This window comes from Ambystoma mexicanum, chromosome 1p, assembly GCF_040938575.1.
Source record: "Ambystoma mexicanum isolate Mex_15411 chromosome 1p, UKY_AmexF1_1, whole genome shotgun sequence".
NCBI lineage: Eukaryota > Metazoa > Chordata > Amphibia > Caudata > Ambystomatidae > Ambystoma > Ambystoma mexicanum.
In genome coordinates, this window is record NC_090921.1 from 514,023,257 (window position 1) to 514,043,822 (window position 20,566).

Here is a 20,566-nt window from a genome sequence, read left to right on the forward strand (position 1 = left end):
TTTCCCAACTTCTCTATCAATTCATTTATTCACAGCATTGGAAAAATAATCGAAGACTGAGATGGCATTTAGTTTAAGAATCTGCCGACTGGTGTTATTTCTGAGGGGGAAGGCCCCCGGATAATGCATTGCATAATCCAGGATGACCAATATATTTTTGTTTTCTAATTTAGATGGTTGGAGGGTCCTCATGACGTTCATTGTGATACTCGAAAAGGGCACCCAAACAATCAGCAATGGCTGTAAAATAGCTCTTGGAACATGGATAGCCGAGGTCTTTTGACAGATATCACAACTGGCTAGAGAGGCCTTAACATCAGTATATACTCCTAGCCAATGCAACTTGTTAAGACCCTGGTCTTTGGTCTTGGTTACCCCCTGATGGCCAGCCCTAAGGTGTGAATGAGCCAAATCCATAACCACCCTCCTATGGCTACTGGGTATCACCAGCTGAGTTTTCTGGGTGCCATCCCTGTTGCTACAACCCCAGTATAATAGCCCCTTCTTCATGAAGAAGAAAGGTCTATTCTGTTCCTAACCCTGACCTTCTGTGGTAGCTCCGTCGAAGACCTCTGCCCAGTTCTGGTCATTCCATTGTGCAACTACTAAATCTGGAAAAGTGATGGTATTGTCTGCTTCAGACTGGGCAGATGGGGTAAGATTTGTGTTGGCTTCTCCAAAGCCTACTGAACCATAAGAGGAAAAGTGGGAAAAAGTGTTCTGTAGGGTGGGACTCATGGATTTTTCTAGGACCCCTGACCAACAGGTTCTCCTGCTTTCACTGTGTAAGGTTCTGCTCCTGATTTATGTAGCACCAGCTGAATTCTGCCTCGATATACGGCTCTATAACCTCTGCTGCGACATCAAGGGAATATCACCAAAAGGGAATATCACCAAGCTAGGCCAGATGTAGCGGCCAATCGAAGATAGCTAACTTGAGGTGGGGAGGACGCTGACCCCAGTGGGCATCAGCATCCTTGCTACTAGGGTTCTTTACACCTTTGATACTGAAGACGTGAATCCCAATGTACTGGCTGGTAGCCTGTTCTGGTAGCTGAGCTGGGGATTCAGTCGACTCACTAACAGGGGTGCCAACCTTGTATCGGGTTGTTCATATCCCACTTCTAACATCGAAGCTTCAGGTTAGAATTGGGTTACTCCCCTTTCTGTGGTGGCTGGTTTCTTGACACCACCAAAGAGTTCTCACAGTCTTTACCAGCTCTTGGCTACATAAAATGCTCCCAACAACACAAACATGTCTCTCAATGGTTCTTTGGTTCAAATAATGGCCTTGTCAGGTAGTCCTTATAGTGTCTTGTTAATCCCTTCTCCTGGGATGAGTTCTCTCTACCTGGATATGCCAGTACTTACAAAAATAACAACAAAAAAGTTCACTCGCTGTTCCTCTTGGTTTAGTTGTTTTCCCAATTGCGGGTGGGCTACAGGATTGCTCAGCCCTGCTTGCTTTGTTGCTTTTCTCTCTTCCCCCTGAGGTATTTGAATTGTTAGCCCGGTGTGGTTTATGGGCCTACTCAGCCCTGCTTGTGCGGTTGCTTCTTTCATCCCATAATGGGGTATTCGGCCATCAACCTCGTGTAGGCTAGGTGTGGTCTATAGCTTTTCTCACCCGCCCGTGGGGTATTTGGCATCTCAGCACTGCATGGGCTTCGGGCTTCTTTAGATCGTCTTGGTTTATGTGGGCTATGAGCTTGCTCAGTCCAGTTAGTATATGGCTTTTCTCACCCCCTCATCGGGTATTCACACTTACAGCCCAGCATGGGCTCAGTTGCAAACTCACCACCCTCCAGCTGCACCTCGGATGCTGCCTCGTGCCTTTTCTACAGTGGTGTTACTCTGAAGTAGAGGCAGTCTCACTGACCCCTGCCATGTTTCCTTGCCTTTGCGCTAGTTTGCGTGGTCTGCTGTTTCGCGTTGCCTCTCCCTTCTCTGGGCTTCTTCGACTGCAGAGCAGGATGCCGGTGCATCCTGTTTTGTGCAGTTCTGCATGTTATAACCATGGTCCCCGTCTGATTGGGGCTCCACCGTCATTGAAGCAGCAGCGCTCCGAAGGATGCCTTGGGTCTCCAACCACCACGCCTACTGTGCGGCTTCCACCTCTACCTGCGCGGGAGCATCTCCCGTTGCTGCTGTTCTATGCACGCATGCGTCTCTGGCTCCCCAGCAGAGATTTGGGGGGAGATCTTTACCCTCTGCAGGGGCCTCCCTGCCGCCCTCCCTCTTGCGTCAGATCTCCTTAAGTTCCAGAAACTACTTAAGACATTCCTCTTCTCCTCTTCCTGATCTCTAACTCTATCCTGCTAACCTCTCTCTTTGCTCTATCCAACCCTCCCTCCCTCCTTTTCCGCACAGCCTGCTGACTGGCTGCCTGGAGTACCTCAGAGTCTCACGGGTTCCTGGCACCCTCGCCAGTCCTCTCGCACTTGCCTCCGGGCCTTGCTCTTGCCTCATTGTTATTGCACTTGGTCAATTGACCCATGAGAGTGGCATCTCTCAGTTCTTACCCCAGCTCTGACTGACGGGGCTCACTTGGTCCCTCCTGCACATGTCCCCTTCCCTGCACTTCCCCCCTCTCCTCTCCTGCACGTGTCTGCGCACTTGCACAATCTGATTGTACCATGCCTTGAAGACCCTCTACCTGTTTTTCCCTTGTCTCCCCTCCTTGCATGGTCGCGCCTCAATGCACTTGGAAAAACTGCAGACTCGTCGTCAGACCTATTTGCTGTTATCTACACCGTAAATTGTATTACATGCACTTGTTCCATGCACCCACTCTGCCCGTGCAGACTTGTATCATTCAGAAATTCAAGGGCTCTGAATTACTGTTGTTTTTTTCCCTTGTTCACTCTCTACTTGAGCGCTTTGAAACCCTTGCTTTGTGTATAGGCGCTTTACAAATAATACCAATACCAAAAAGGGGCCCTGCACCTGTTTGCAATGTTCAATTCCATAAAATGTGCAAAGTGATTGATTCTATGTTGGCACAATGTTCGCCTGTATGCAGGGGTTTCACCTCCTTATGTACAAGGAGGTAGCAGGCCTGGGAACTAGACGATGCTGTACTGCTCTCTGTCAGATTTGAGTTTTGAAGGTGAAGTTACAGATTGGCCTCTGCTGCACTATTAGTGACTGATAAGAACTGCTAATAAGAGAGAATGCTAAAAAAAACTATTGAACATTACATATTTCTGTATTGACAAGGAACTCAAGATTATTTACAAATAAAACAAAATCTATGGTCTTCTCCTCTGCTGGGAATACACAGTGAAAGCTCATGTTATCGATTGGGGATATTGCAATTGATCATGTTAAGGCATATGATTATCTAGAGATCAGATTTATCAACACTGGTACATGGAATTATCCGCTAGGAAAAGCACATTTGGTTCTCTATAGATATGCCATGGAAGCCGGCAGGGTGGCCAGGAAGCATAGCTATGTTGCTTTACTACCCGCTCTAAAACTGTACGAACTACAGGCTGGACAGGGTTCATTGCATGGCTCAGAACTTTGGGGCTATTGCCCCTGTGGCATGATGTCTGCCACTGAGTACACCTTCCTGAAAAGAAAAGTACGCCAAAGAAAACATAAAGTTGATATCTCCTCCTTTGGTGCAAATGCCATTAATTCCATCTACGGGCAGATACACACTAGTTGGCTCAAAACTGCACCCCGAAGGATCCTCAATCTCAGGACAACATCCCTCACATGTAGAAACAAACGGGCGGTCTGTAGGTCGGATTGCCACTCTAAAACATTTGCTGTATTGGGTAAAGGCTTCCCTCACCTCTCTGCCTAACAAAATGCAAGTGGGCACATCCAGGGGTGCACCTAGGCTATAAATTAGACGTGGGGCTAAACCTACAAATGTTTGGAGGGGCGCTAACTTCAGAGACTGCGGGCAAGCGGCAAACTTACTTGTGTAGGGGCATCTTCTTTACGCAGTCTAAAGAGACTATTCTAGTGCAGCTTCAATGTTACAAGCAGTTAACTCTCTCCTTTAAGTGTGAAAGCACCCACATAAGAACAAGCTGTCTCCTGTCCCGCTACCCTTCCATCACTCCCACTGGCATGCAAGTACTAGCCCCACATCACTATTTCAATTGCATAAAGAACTATTCATCTGAATGCAGGTGCTAACAATTAAATGCTTTGCATAACCAAGGTTTGCACAAAGCACTTCAAATGATCAGAACTCGGGTTCTGCGTTTCTCCGCATTTCATAACATATTCCTGTTAGGCAGAATTATATGCAGTATCCTTTGGGAACACCACACACAATTAAGACTACAAGTGACAGTACAAATTCACCTATGGTACAAGCCTGTACTACACAGTAAAAGTGGTAGCAGTAGCGGAGCAGCCAGACTTATCTCAAGAGCAAGTGAGCAGTATAAACAGTTACACAAAGGACAGCAATTACTATGATTCAAACAAACATTGACTCAAGGTTTCTGAGTAAAAGAATATACATTTATTTACACATCAGTTGTATAACATTTCACTAAAGTAAAGCAGTTTAAAAATCACACTCTTAATACACCACACCACTCCCAATAGGTTCCAGACAAGTTAAGCTCACAAAATGAAGTGGGAGCAAAATGGCACTCCAGAAATTTAAAAAGGGAGGGAAACACAAAGTTAGGCAAAAATTGAACAACACCAACAGGTAAGTAATCAGGGCAATCTAGAAAGAGGAACTACAGTGATGGAATCAAATCAAAAAGGCTTAGGGCCAAAGTCAATAGGACAAAAGTCTTTTGCTCAAGATCACACAGGTTTTTGCCAAGAGTTCCGGACGAAGTTGGTTGGCAGAAAAGTTAGGTTAAAGAGTAGAGAAGGACAAGCCCTCGGATTGGAGAAAGATTTCACACACTTTCACCGTGGCTGAACGAAACGAACAACCGGATTTGAACAGTACCTTTCAATGGAGAAGAAGCTGTAGCTGAGGCAGACGTTCCTGGTAGTTCCTACAGGCTCACGGTTCCTGAAGCGACTGTCGGACTGACATGAAGTAGGAAGACTAGAGGGTCCCGCACTACCCAGGGAAGAAACCAGCAGCAGAGCAAAGCAACGAATAAAAGGTGCGCTCCTTAAAACCCAAGCAGGGTCCGACCTTCCTGGCTATCCGGCCCACTGTAGCTCTGTACAGTGAATTCGACCAGAGGAGGGAGTCCTGGCTTGCAGTTTGGGTGAACTGGTTGGTCCCACCAGCTCAGGGGAAGAAGATTCCTGGAGGATCTTCTCTGTCGTTGGAGTTCGAGGCTGCAGACCTGCAGCAGGGCTACACCGGGCGGTTCAGTCGTGGTAGGGGTCCTCTTCCATCAGCTCCTCGTCGGTTCTTTCGTTCCAGTGGTGACTTTGCCTTTCAAGACCCAGACACCTGCTTTTTATGCAGTTTTCCCCCATTAACACAGCCTGGCTGTCAGTCACACAGAAGAATGGCTGTCCTGCCGGGACAGTCACCACAGCCCATCATTTCAGAGTGTGACATGGGTCTCCAAGGAGACCATGTGCAGGAGTCCTAAACCCCCCTCTCACATCCTGTCACCCCCAGACATACAGGCGCCTAAGGAGGGCTTCTAGAACCCCGCGAAAAGACGGTGAACAAAGGAATCAAACCTGGTTTGGCGGGCAGAGTAAAACACGAGAAAGACATTTTCAAAAAAGAAATGGTGAATAAACCCAGCCGGAACCGTAATAAAACATATATGGTCTAGCGGGTTTAAGTTTGAGGCTACCAAGATAGCCTAAAACAATACCAATGTTATTTAAGATAACCACGGTAGGAAAAATAGGGTATTTACCACTGCCACCAGCCGAGTCTTGATGAAAAGGGAGCGAAACAATGCTCCAAGAGAAACAGACAAAAAGGGATAAGTATTAACCCTTTCCAGTACTCCATGTAAGATGGTGTGTACTGGGTCTGTGGTTTTACAGAGGCTAATAAAGTAAATGGTAACGTTATATGTTCTGGGAGACAGTAGTTAGTCCCAGAAAATGGAGTCTGAGTTGGGAAGTCTACAAGACAACTCTGTGTCACTGCACTGAAGGTGCTGTGTAACACACAGTAAAAAGATGATGCCTGTGAGGTAGGTGAGGCTCCACAGTCTATGAACACAAACATGTAAAACATACACAGCAAAACACATGTAAGAGTGGGAAAAAAGGCTCACACTCTTAACAGGTGAGAAAAATAAATCCCAGACATCCAGCAAAGCTGCTGAGGGACTCAGTAGGTAAGGGAAATTAGCCATTCTGTAGAATTCTCCCTAACAATTCCCAAACCCATTGAAGAAGATCATCAGTCTGAGCTGCACCCGTCTGTCAGCACCGTCACTCCTGATGCACGTCACAATGCCTTTAAATTCAATACAAAGCTTATATTAGATTGCAAAACCACTCCTTCTTCAAATAAAAAACAGTTTGCAAGTGGGAGGCAAGTTCAAGTAGAGTCGGCGCTGTATCCTGTGCCAAGAAAGTTGTTTATGTGTGTTAAAAGTCCTGTTTTCAGAAGGACTCTTCTCCAGTGAAGGGAAGCATGGCACACACCGATAACTGCAGCTCACAGGTAAAACGAATCTCTGTGTTTTGAAGGGAACGTTGCCTTCAGCTGTGTTTGGGTTGTCAGTAAGCAGAACCTGTGCACTCCTAACCGGTGGCGCAACACCATTGAGCAGATCGGGCTCTAGCCATCCCTGGCTGACATACAGAGCCGTGACTGGACAGACAGTGCTTTATGTGGGGTGGTAAATTGTGTGGGGACTCTCATAAGGGGCGTGGCATAAGTATGAGTGCTTAGGCCACGCCCCCAAAAAGAGCCCCCAACAAGAGCCCCCGCCCAACCCTTGCATTCAAGGAGCCATGGTTAAAGAAATTCCTGCAGGGGTCGCTGACCCTCTCATGCAACACTTTAAACAGACAGCTCCTTGAATGCAATGGGCTGCCTGCTGCATGGTGTCTCTTTATTACAAAACAGTAGGAGGGTTGGGTTTACAGGAAGAGGGTTAGGTTTTCCAGCCTCTCCTTTTGATTCTGAGTGAAGAGCTAACAAGCACGTTTAATGGGCTTCCTGTTGCATGTTAGCTCTTTAATTAGAAACAAATGGAGTGGCTGGTCAACCCAGCCCTCCTCTTGTTTCAGAATAAAGAGACATCACACAGCAGGTTTAGCCGAAGCGCTGCTCGGTTACACGGCTGACTTCAGGTGTCAGCATTTCGGATTAGAAAAATTTTATTGATAGGCAATGCCTTTTCTTTTTTCTAATCTGAAATGCTGCCACCTGCAGGCAGCCGTCTAACTGTGCAGCGCTTAGTTTAGGCTAAACAGCTGCCTGAGAGGTCGGTGTGGTTGGGGATATTCAGGGTGAGCCTCAGCAGGGCCCCAGCTCGGGAGCCATCTCAGAGACTGCTGTGCTTGGCTTCGGCTGCCGTTGAATAGCCCTGGCTCACTTAAAGCCCTGCGGACAGAACAGGACACCGAAGTTAGATGGCATCTCTGTTAACAAAGGCCTGCACGGAAGCCCTGCCCCTCAGTTCATATTTCAGGGGGTTGGGACTGGAGCCCAATTAGCTCAATGACGTTGTGCGCCTGGCACCAGAGGTAAAGTACCTAAAAGACCAGACATGTGGACAACTCGAGCCAAATCTTTCAAGAGGATGCGGCTTGCCAGTCGACTCTGCTGCGCGGATCTTAATGCTTGGCGCTGTGCCAATTAGAGTGAACCACACTTTCCAGGGAAGGGTGAACAGTCATTCAGTTGCAAAGAAGCTTCTGGGAGCCGGTTCAGAACTACAACAAGTTCTAATAGCTAAAATCAAGTAAATATCGACGACGGTATCTTCTTCTGATGAAAGCGAACCAGTGCAGCGCGCAATCGGCTTTTGTTTAGGTCTAATCAGTCCATCGATCGCATCGCTCTGGCATCGCTCTGGAGTTTTCGAGCTAGGAGTTTATTCAGTTAATTTACAAGAATTTATTTTTTCAAATGCGGCTTCCATCACTTTAGCTGTTGCCATCGCCCATCTTACTTTTTCGCCAGAGATCAGCCTTGACCACCATGTGTCTTCTTCTACCAGTATTGAGTTGACCCACAGTGGGGCTAGAAAGGCTGTACGGTCTCTATTTAGGGCTGGACAGTTTAGCAAGAGGTGGCGCACCGTTTCTTGATTTTCTGAAATTTTACAGAGTCTGCAGGTTGTCATCTTCGCTTGGCTTCTTATCGCTAAGATTGCTCTTGCATGCAAGAGCATGCGCTCTTAAGAACGTTTTGCTGAGGTTTTTATCAGGGAACTTTTTACAGTATGCCAAGGCGATTTTTAGCCTATTGTAAGTTGGGGGTAAGTCTTTCAAGAATTTAATAGTCACTGCTTTTTCCGTTGTGGTTATCCAATCTTCGTTTTTAAGCTTCTGGATAACTCTTTGAGGATTTGTCAACAGATCCTCTTCTGTGCAGGCTACAGTATGTAATTTATTTTTTTGCTGGTCAGTCCAGAGACAGATAGCTTTGCATTTTGAAGCTTTTCGCTCGTCCCCGATGAGGCTAAAGATAGGGAGGTCATCTTGCAGGAGTGTTTTCCTATACAATAAGATAGATGCAATGCTTACAGTTGCTTCCAGAGACAAAAGTCCTAAGTCTCTTCTTAATGCTGATATTGGTATTGAGTTAGGCAAACCCAAAGCTGTTTTCCAAATGTAGCCTCCAGTTTCTGCCAGATCGCGGTCGGCATGGAGATGGTTGCATCCATGCCGTACGTTAGAGATGGAACAATTTTACCTTTGTAAAAATTGATAGCTGGTATCAACGAAAATTTTCCACATTTTCTGTCAATCACCTTCATTTGTGAGGTCAGGTTTTTGTTTTCTCCCAGAGATATTGCTGCATTTTGGTCTCTTTGGGCGAGTCCTCAATAATGACTCCCAAGTATTTGTAATGATCCACTACTTCAATTTTAATTCTGTTGACTGATCAAGTTTTAGAAGGTTTGTGTAGTTGTTGGCTTTTGGCAAAAATCATGATTTTGGTCTTAGTATTGTTGATTGAGTGATTATTGGTTTCCATATATCTGGCAAGGTTGTCAAGCTGTCGTTGGAGACCTACTGGCGTCTGGTCCAAGAGGATCATGTCGTCTGCATATAAAATGTGCGATACCTTGATGTTGCCTACTTTTGGTGGAAAGGAGCAGACATCCTCTTCGAATTCTTTAAAGTCTCCAAGGAAAGCCACAAATAAGGCCGACGCCAGGGGACAACCTTGCTTCACGCCCCTTTCTACTTGAATTTTTCTGGACAGTGTGTCTTGCCTGCTCAGAAGGACACGAAGAGAAGTCTCTGTATGCAATGCTATTATCGGATTTACGATATGTTCTGGGCATTTCCAAAGTTCTAGTTTAACCCATAGGAGGGCTCTATCGACTTTATCAAATGCCTGAGACAGGTCTATAAATGCGGCGTAGACAGTTGGAGTGCCCTGTTTTATTTTGGCCTTCAGGATGTTCAGAAAGAAGATATTTACTGATGTACTGCCATTTTTCTTAAAACCCGTTTGCAGATGGTCGTTGCAGGGAGCCATTTTCGCCCAGAATCAGAAATGCTGTAAGAGAAGAGTTGCAAACAGTTTCCCTAGAATATCCAGTGGGGCTATAGGGTGGTAATTCGCCGGGTCTTGCCTGGAGCCTTTCTTAAAGATCGGGACTATTGTTGCTTTAGTCCATGACTCCAGGATCTGTCTGTTGATTCTGCACTGATTGAATAGAAGACTGATGAACTCTGTCCATTCATCGATGTAGTTTTTTAAATCGATATTGGTCAGGCCATCTGGGCCCGGAGCTTTCGAAGTTTTCAGGTTTTGAATAACTAGCCTTATATCAGGTTTTGATGACAAATCTATCCATGGATGGCGGCTAGTCTCCAGATGTTGATTATCGTTAATCTCATGGTGTTGCAAAGAGCTCTGTGAAGAAATCATCCCTCGCAGATTTGGTAACTGAATTTGCCATGTTGACTCCGAGATTGCCTCTAGTGGCATTAATTAGGACCCAGAAGTCTGCTGACCTTTTTGTTGAGAGGGCTCTTAACATGGTTTCTGCATCGTTTTGATATAAGACGGCTCTGCGCGTTCTCAACCATGACTTGTATATTTTTTGTTCTTTTACATTCTACTCCTACGTTGCTTCAATGTTTTCGGCTTCTGCCTTCCGTTTTAATGTTCTCAATGCAGTTTTTTTCCCTGCTAATACTTTGTCATATGCATGACTATGGTTGACTGGAATAGCTGTCGCATCTTTCTGTTTAGCCTTAAACTTGCTCAGGATTGGAATATAATTTGGTCTGGATGTAGCGTCCGTTGTTTGAAGATCGACAGCTGTTGTTGCATATTCTTGCTTAATAATTCGGACCTTTGCTGCTGAAAGACGCAGATGAGTTTGTTGGCTGTTAGACTCGACCGGCGCTGAGAATACTTCGGTTTGGTGCAAATTGGCCGCCCATGCTATAGACAGTATGTTATGATCACTTGCCTGTGTTTTATCCACCTGGTAGTTGTTGATTTCTAACAGCATAGCGTTAGAAATGAAGATATAGTCCAAGGTGGCCATGGATGTTCCCCTTTCCCACGTCAGGATTTGTATGTTCCAATCCTTCGTCCAAGCAGCATTATGAAAGTTTCTTGAGGGCATCAAGTTCATCCATGCTCGGCCTCTAACATCTGCTTGCAACGCATTGACCGTAGGTTTAGATTGCTCTTTCGGATGCACACAGTTGGCATTGAAGTCTCCACAGATTATTATGGACATAATATTCCACTCAATAACAATTGCATCGATGACATCGGCCATTGTCTGGCATAAATCTGTAGTTGAGGTTCTTTGGGGATTCCAATACGCGGTGATCAAAGCAAGATGTGCGTAGTCCATGCTCCTTCAGTGTTAGAGAAGTGATTCCATTGTATGAGGACGGCCAGGACCCCGTAGGATCTTGTGATAGTCTTGATGATCTTCAGGTCTTGTCCTATTCTCACTGCAATGAGTAACCCTGAAGATGGCCGTCCAAATAGGCCTTTCGTTGCTGGTGAGGTTTCAATTTCAAAACCGTCCATTGTCGGTTCCTCAAGCAGCCACCTCTCTTGGAGACATAAAATGTCGAAACGTCCTAGGTCCTCACTGTTGGAGTTGGTTAAATGTGCATGGCCTCTCGTATTCCACGAGGCTAGAGTCATAGCCGTTTGGAAGCAGATTTTACTAACTTCCTTCGATGATTGCTATTTCCTGTGGCTCGAAGTCAAAGCCCCTTTCAACCAATTCCATGGTCCAGCTATCGCTGCTTCTTTCTTTGAGTTGGCAGGTGCCGTGCGTACTTTCCTTGATGGGGATTCCTGTCTATAATTCCTCTGGCTATAGATTCTGCTACGACGTGGGATCGGTTTCTCGCACTCTGTCTTCTTTGATAACCATCTTGCCTGCCCGTATTTGGGTAGGTTGAACTTGTTCTGTTTCTTTCATTGTAATCCTGATCATGGAATACCTCCATTGAGTCTGTCGAGTATTTCCGTTTTGACTTGTGTGTGTATTCCTTGAAATGAGCCTTCAGCTCTGCTCTTCGGTTACTATGCCGATCTGTAGGGCTGGCGGCACGTGTCGATTTATATATGCTCTTTTCATCTGGACTGTCTTTGTTTTGTTGCTTACTTCCAGTTTTTATTTCCGATAGAGTAAAACCTGCTAGCTTTAGGTCTTTTGCAGCATCCCGAGTTAAATCTTGAATTGCCTTGCCATCCCTATGATGTGGCTCGATCAATTTAAAGTCTTCGGTTTTTAACCCTTTTAAAGCTGTGGTGCTTGCTGCTATTTTTAACACAGCTCTGCGATTCAGAACCATATAGTTGTCTTTACTTGAGGCTTATTCTAGCTTAAAGAGTCAGATTCTTTTCTCAGTTTTTGCATATGTCTCTGATTTTTTTGAGCCTCTGTTAATCGGCTGGTGATGGCTATTCGAGGTTGAATAGCGGTGTTCCCTAATGGATGGTTCTCAACGGGAATCCGGCGCTGTTTCTGGGTCTGTTAATAACGTCAGCTTTTTTGGCTTATTGGGGTTATCAAGCTTTGAATTCTGGCATGTTTCAGTTATATCCTGGTCAGCATCCATGGACGAGATCATTGTCTTGTGGTTATGGATACTTGCCTTCTGGAGTTCCTTATTTGTGGCACTGTCATCTTCAGGCTGTATCTGGATATCTGCACCTTGGTCGCTTTGCCTATATGCGGACCCATTTTTAAGACTAGGGTCCGTGGATTCCGTCGTTGGTTTTGGTGACTTGGTCAAGTCAATTGGCACCACTGGAGTGGTCACTGTTGCAATAGAGACCGTTCCTCTTTTGGTTGATTGACCCTCAAGAATTTTCCGGTCAAGTATCGGCCTCTTAGGCTGCCTTGTTTTTCCTATTTGATCTTTTTCTGCTAATATTAAAGCTTTCTTTTCTGTACCGTTTTCAATTGGCAGGTCAGCAGCCTGTGAAGGTCGTGCATTATACTTCGGTAGTGTTGAATTCGTTTTTGTGACTGGTTAAGCTTTGCTGAACAGCAGCACAATCGTTTCTTCGCCGCCTTTATCCCAGATCGTCTGTGTTGATTTCTGTTCCCATAATCGACTTGCTCCAGGTTCTTCTCCGATAAACACTGAAATATTTTCAAGTTTCTCGTCCATCCTGTCTCGCTTCCTTTGAGATATGTCACATTTCAGATCAATTGCAGTGATAAAACCTTCCAGAAATGTTAATTTCGACTGTATGAGCGCTAGGGTAGTTGTGTTGTCCTTTGCTGCATCACTTATGCTCTCATACAGTTTGCAAAAGGGTGCCATTGCAATTGCTATTACAGACATGATTGTTGTCATGTCTCTTTTGTTGTTTGGCGACTCTTTTTGCATATCTGTTGGTAGTTCACTAAGCCTCCTGTTTTTTACTGGAGTATCTATAAACTCTACAGATTGTCAGTTTGAAGTTGTTTTTCTGGTCTGATCCAAATCCACTGGTTTCGAGGGCCTGGGTGAGGAACTCCAGGGGCCCGTATCAGTGTGACCACGAGGTGTACCTCTGTTGTAGTTTCCGTTGGGGATTTCGGGTACTCAGATGGGTTTTAGCCCATGGTTGAAGGATCATTTCTCTTTGTAGTGGGTACATTTTTGGTTGAAGTAGGTCAAGTATCTCTGAAATCCCCTGGGACTGTGCGTGCGATTCTCGTAGCAGAGTTTTATTTGAATTCTCTGGTGTTTGTGCAGCAGCAGGACAGGGAGTCCTTGTATCATTAATATTTCCCTGTTTTTCTGGATGACTGATTGTTTCGATTGCCACCTCCTCGGATTGCTTTGTTATTGTTCTCCTGAGTTTAGGTTGTGGAGGGATTTCTTCAAGTGCTTCAAGAATTTCGGCGTCCGAAGGTTCAGTGTCAGAAGAAGGTTTTCTTTTGCCTTGTGTTTTAAAGAAATTCCACAGGGCATTTGAGAGTAAGGGCGTCGGTAGAGACTTTTTCGCCACAGCCTGCTTTTTCCTAGTTAATTGTGCGTCAGTGTTTTTTATTCCTCCATTCTCCTTTGCAGGCACTGTGATTTCATTTTGGGTACTTGCCTTTGCGTTGTTTTCTTGTGTTGTTGCAAGTTTGGGCTTTGCCCTTCCTCTTTTTTTATACAGAATTCTTATCCCATTTGCTGAAGATTTGGGCTTTGATTTGGCCTTGCCTGCCAGGATTTATTGCTCATTACAGTCCACAGCTGGATCAGCTATGTCCTGGGCGATCTGATCAGGTTGCCCCGTAGTTGGCTCTTGGGTGTCAGTAGGGTTCTCTTCCAACTCTGAGTCTTGCGGGTGATTTTGAGGCTGGGTCGTAATCTCTCCTGATGTCAGCCGAGGCCGGCTGGAAGAGCCTGGCGTCTCTGGAGATTTCTCTGGAGGTTGGTCCTTTGGGGTCTCTTCGATTTCAAAAGAGTGGGCTCCACTGCATGCACATGTACAATAGCTCTTATGCTGAGCTTCGGAGATGTGCCCCCCTGTGGTTGCGGTTGGTGTGTCTCCTGGTTATTCACCCCCGCCGTAGGCTGCGTCAGATGGTCCTCTCCCACAGCGGGCAGCGTCCGAATCAAAAGTTGCTTGTTTGAAATTGTGCCGCGTTGGGTGGCGTCTGTCATCTCTGACTGGACCCCATCGCATTCCTCTGCCTGCGCCTCGCCTCCAAGGCCCTCTGCGAGGGGTCCTCCGACCCACTCAAACATACGGCCCCTCGCCAAGGCGGTAGAAGGGGGCTTGGCGCTAACGTAGGTATCAGGAGTACCATGGGGAAGCTGCTCCAGAGCGGGAGCCGATGTCATGTAGACCCCTCCCACTTCTCCTGCTGGGCCCTCCTGATGAAACTGCGAGGGCGACCGCACCAGTGGGGACACCGGGCGCCGTGGGCTTGGGTCAGAGCCTGTCGTAGGTAAGTGAAGCGGGTTCTGTTTTACGGAATGTGGATGTAATGAGGAGGTTTCTTTTGTTTCTTGTGATTTTCGCCTGCATAGTGGGCGGGAGCACCGAGGAAACAGATGTCGTATTTGCTCCCGGATTGTTCACATGTGTAATCCCTTGTACACTCACATTAGAACCTTGTTTAGGCATCACAGGGTTTTTTATTGTGCGATTCCTGAGCCGGCGTTGTTCAGGATCTTCCTCCATACCCTCCTCAGACCGGGGACAGGGCGCCTTAGCGCCAAACAGCCGCACAACAGTCGGCACCCTTTACCCCGCCGGGCTTAACGCCGCTCGGGCGGATCACTCGGTGCTTTATTGTTGAAGATTGTCACGTGAAGGTTCACGTGTCTGGCGCTAGCCTCGCCTCCTTAGGCAGCGTTCAGACTCCTGCAAGAGCCTCGTGATGGCTCGCAATGCAGGAAAGCACGAAGAGAAAAACGTTCGCCTTGCCCAAAGTAAGTCCAGGTATTGCAGTAAACACTCCTGCCCGGAAGCCCTGCCCCTCAGTTCACATTTCAGGGGGTTGGGACTGGAGCCCAATTAGCTCAATGACGTTGTGCGCCTGGCACCAGAGGTAAAGTACCTAGAAGACCAGACATGTGGATAACTCGAGCCAAATCTGGAGCTTTCAAGAGGATGCGGCTTGGCAGTCGACTCTGCTGCATGGATCTTAATGCTTGGCACTGTGCCAATTAGAGTGAACCACACTTTCCAGGGAGGGGTGAACAGTCATTTAGTTGCAAAGAAGCTTCTGGGAGCCGGTTCAGAACTACAACAAGGCGGACCAGTAGGAGCATGCAAAACTGGACCAATACAATTCAATTCAAAGTGGGTCCAAATACAGCCAAATTGGAGGTGTTCAGTGCACGCAGAATGTCTTAATTTGAAAACTAAAAGGGTCACAACCCGACTAGTAATGCTTGGATTCTTGGCAACTGAGAAAAACAAACATGCGCTCTGTTGATAGTTTAGTAACCTATTTTTATGCAAGTTCTCGAAAAACCTCGAATATGCGCGCGCACACACACCACCAAAACCACCCCCACACCCCCGAACTCCCTCCCCCACACCCTCACCCCCTCCATACGACCCCCACCTTGCTTTTGTTTGTACTGTGTATAGGAAAGCAGGGCATTGGAAAGGCAGAGAAATTAGATGCAGAGTCTCTTATTAATACTGTGCAGTGTTGAAGGAGGTGGGGTTGCTGGGTCAAAGATGAGAATTCATCCAATTTAGCATGCAACCGATCTGTCCATCTCTGAATGCTCATGCAATGTTTGGTGAAGTTTCATTAACGTTTTCATGCCTGCTCTTTGCATGGGGATTTACATAGAGGCTGCCCATTTCTCTATTCAGCCCACACTCACTATCTCATCATTGTCTATTCGGATTTTTGATATTTGAGATGCTGGACACAGGCCAAGGCCTTAGGCTGGGGGTGTGCGATCTTGGCTCTCCGGATGTTGTGCTGTACAACTCCTGTGATCCCCAGCCAATTTAGTCAATGGTAAGAGATGATGGGAGTTGTAGTCCAAAACATCTGAAGAGCCTCAGGTTACAGACTCCTGCCTTTGGCTAAAGTGGTGGCTCACATACAATTCTGAAATATGGATTAGCCAAACTTAAGATATTCGCTTTTTTATGGCCATTATATATATATATATATATATATATATATATATATATATACCAGACGAAGCCAGAGTAGGGTGAAATGTGTCGTTCCTTTTTTTGTGCTAAACTGCTGCTGCCTTCCTTGTCCATGTACTTTTAACTAATAAAGGATTCTTTGGCTGCACGGCAAACACTGATTGTATGTGGATTTGTAAGAAATATTGAGTTTTTCATCACGAGCACAGCTGGAGTGCCGCTGCACCTCCAGTCTTCCCTTTTGTCTAATATATATATATATGCATATATATATACATATATATATATATAACTATTTCCATAAATGCTCAGTAGATCAGTAGATATGGAGGGCCAAACAAATTAATAATAATAATAATAATAATAATAATAATAATAATAATAATAATAATAATAATAATAATAATAATACTTCTATTAATACAATAATAATGCCAGACTCCTTCAGCTTCTAGGCTTTTTTAGTAACAATGGCTATTAACCACTGGTTGAAGTATACGAAAGGAAGTAGTGGAACTATTCTCCCTGCTAACCTGCCCCCGCTCCCCAAAAACCCCATCGCCACGCCCCCTCCCATTCCCAATTCAAACCCCCTAACAAACACACCTGCTGTTTAAGAGAATGCAGAGTGCAGTACATTGAGGTGCACATTTCAACTTCTTCCTACACTTTTATTTTAAAACGTAGCCATTCCGGAGCGGTTTCTTTTTAAAGAAAGTATAGGAACAGTACAAATTTCTAAAAAAAAGTAGATGAGCACCGCTCCCAACCGCTCACACCCTCTTCGCCCACTGCTAGTAACCTATTTTTAATATTACTTGTTTTATTAGCCTCCGAGGGTTGAAAGGCGAAGCTGGGTCCTGTTGCATTATTCCACAGGCTTTGGGTATTTTTGCCAGAGCTCCCTCAATAAGAAATAAATTGGCAAGAAGCCACAACACGGCATTAAGTGACAGAAATGCAAATTGAATAATGAAAAGTGATTAATTCCTTGTGAATGCTGTAAGGCATGTAAATCTGACATACTTAAAAAGGATCTCTCTTCTGTTCAAGCAGGCAAAAGCTGGCCCATAAAATAAAAACGAGCATGTATAACTACTCATGTGATGCATGTGCTGGTTTGCTGGTGTGGGTTATGGCATATTGTTTCAACTATTTGCAAACGTAAAGTGAGAATATTACAACATTGATGAGCAATAACCAATGGTGACTTTATGTGTCCTATGACAACATATTTTTCAGAGAACCTTAATGGGGACAGGTGGTTGCTAACATTTCTGTCATTGACCAAGTCGCGGGTTCTCCCGAGTGGTGAAAACTGGCTTAATTACGAGTTGGGCGATAAGTCGAAAAGTGGCGGTTGCAGAATTACCGCCACTTTTACCACTCTGCACAGTTAAGGGTCACTGAAAATGGGCACTATTTCCACCAGCTCAATAAGCCCCGTGAGGAATTGGCGCATGTGGAATTACTGACGAAAACCAGAAGTAATTCTTCCCGGGGTTCATTTCACCTGAGGAATTGCCATTGGAAACGTAAGCGGTAATTCCACTGCATTACAAGTTGAAATACTGCTGAAATACCCCCAAATATAGGTGATAATTCCTCCAAACACACAGGGCAGTTGCCTACACTCAAAAAGTGGAGGTAAATGCGTTTAGGTGATGAAATTGAAGCCACAGGTGAGCCGAATTGGCCCTGAAAGGTTATGTAAGGCCCACACCTCCCCAAACACACTTCCCACTACCTTGCAGTCTCTAGCAGCGGCATATGTCAAGATTCAGGGCCACCTGTTGTACATTGAGCTGCAGAGTCATGCACAGCAGCACTAAAGAGTGCAAGCAGCAGAAAAGCAGAGGAGGCTCCTTGCATGGAGAGCACCCATTATCTGGGTCAGGCCATCACCCTTGCCACTCTCTGGTGAGTAGCTCATAACGCTCTACTGCCTTAACAGGGAGACCACAGCAGAGCTACTTTCCCTGATACAGGCAGATCTTTAGAGCAGGATCAGCATAAGAACAGCCTTCCCACCACTACTGGAGTTTGTGTTGGTGCTACACTTTTTTGCCACAGGCACCTTTCAGCACACTATGAGCAAGCTGCATGGCGTGTTGCAGCCCACATTTTTCTATTGTGATTGGACAGGTGCTAGACGCGCTCGTTCTGTATGCACCCCAGCACATCTCATTATCCACCAACCCTGCACAGGTAGGTGTGACAAAGGTACAGTGCTATTAAGCTATCGACTTCCCTAACGTCATCGCATCGCTAGACTGAGCGCATTTCCCATTGGTGGTCCACAAGGCATCTGAAGAGGTGTTTTCCAGAACAGGAAACAACATTCCCTTAATGTAAAGATTATCTGTGATGCAGACCCTACTCTGACCCACTGCTGTGCCCAGCACCCATGCTGAAAAAAGACAGTCACAACTGTACACTGCCAACCGATATGGAGACCCACAGAGGGCACCTGAGCTGGATCCAAGGTAAGTGCAATCACCATCAAACAACACACACAGGCTTCACAAGCGTGGGGGGTAGAAAAAGGGGTGGGTAGAATTACCGGTTTGATGTAATGCATGCCCTGTCACAGCCCTGTGCATGAAAAAGACCTGCCCTGTGACGCAACACATAAGAAGCACTACCCCACCGGACAAGGCCCTACGGGACAACATAAGGGCATGACAGAAATTCAAAAACCCAAATATGCAAACAGTGAACTGCAGGTACCATAATGCATAGGTAAACCTTACCTAGACAGGACACAGCACAATTCTCCTGTGCCAGATGACAGTGCAACACTGACAGGCAGTGATGTCTTAAATGCTGCACCCCATGAATGCCATTTCCCAAGAGCCTGAGCACTATCACAAAGTATGCCGAATGTACACTTGCTGACATGTTCACCACCACATCATGACTACTTGTCACACTTGCTAATTGTTCTGCAATCCATACCTATTCCTATTGCCTTTGCCAGTGGCTCTGGCTATCCTCAGCCACCTTGGCTGATGACACCTGTCCGTAACCCATGAACAGCACAGAAGGAAGCTTACAATATGTGTGCCATGCTGTGCAATATAGGTAACATGTCCCCCTGCACCTGAATGTTGACATGGCTCTCTAGATGAGGATGAGGACACACATGCCCAGGGCCCCTTGCTGCCACATAGTAACTATGATGAAGGCAGGGACGGACATCTTGTGGTCCAACTGATTGATAATTACTTTTAAGGATATTCGATTACACATACCTCGCACAATTGTATATAGTCACATAGTAAATATGTCACACCCAAAGATGACTGCTTGTATCTGTTGAAGCGTATATGTGAATTTATTTGCAAAAGCACGCTTGCCCTCCCTCCTCCCTCATTTACAACACCCTTGTCCTCCTATCTCTCGCTTCCCCATCACCCGCGCCCTCCCACCTGCTTCATCCCCAACATCCTTGCTCTCCCACATCCAATATCCCCATCACCTTTCTGCCCACCTGCATGATCCCCAACACCCTTGTTCTCCCACATCCAATATTCACAGTGGGTTTGGACTGATGACGGGGGATTCCAGGCAGTGAGCGTTCTGTGGGGGTGACTGAAGTTGAAGGTTCCACAGCTGGCCCCAGATATGCTACAAGGTCAGGAGCTGGGTGCTTTCGATTGTCTCTGCACCTGCCGATATAGTCTCTGTTAGCTCTCTGACCCTCAGGCCCACCACTGTATTTGATTCTGTTTGTGCAGATAGGTGGTGTCACTGCATGTCCATTGTCATAGCCACATAGCAGGGTGATCGCTGCACAGAATGCCTATTTGCCTGAAGGTGTTTCAGCTAGTGTTATGCAGTATTTTATTTGTCCTCTGGTGTATTGTTAAATATTGTTGAGCAGCCTCCAGATCCCTTCAAGGGCGTACAGGGGCACACCCTCATGGGTATGGACCGGGCTGTGGGTCTTACTTGTGTAACCGTCCCGGGACCACGTGCATTCATTGGTCTAATGCCATCAACTTCAGTCCCCGTGTCTGTGTTGTGATGCTGGTGGCATTGGATTGATAGCTCAGGTGATGAGGTGAAGGGGGCCAGGAGAGTGGTTGCCAGTGTCACCACATGGGTGGCTGGTGTGGTATTGGAGAGGTCACTGGTCTCCACAGAGGGCCTCCAGGATGGTGGTGCTGGTGGCAGGTGGGGCTGTGGCATCGGTACCAATGTCGATCTTGGTGCCGGATGGTGGTGGTACAGCATTGGCAGCCGTTTCTGTGGTAGTGGTGCCAGTGCCCACATCAGTGGTATGGAGCCAGTGTGGTTGGTGGGCACAGCTGGCATGCTGGTGCTGACAACAGATGCCTTAGTAGGTGTCTTTTGGCAGGTGACATGACTGCAGGAGGAAGGGGTGGAGGCAGAGGTGCC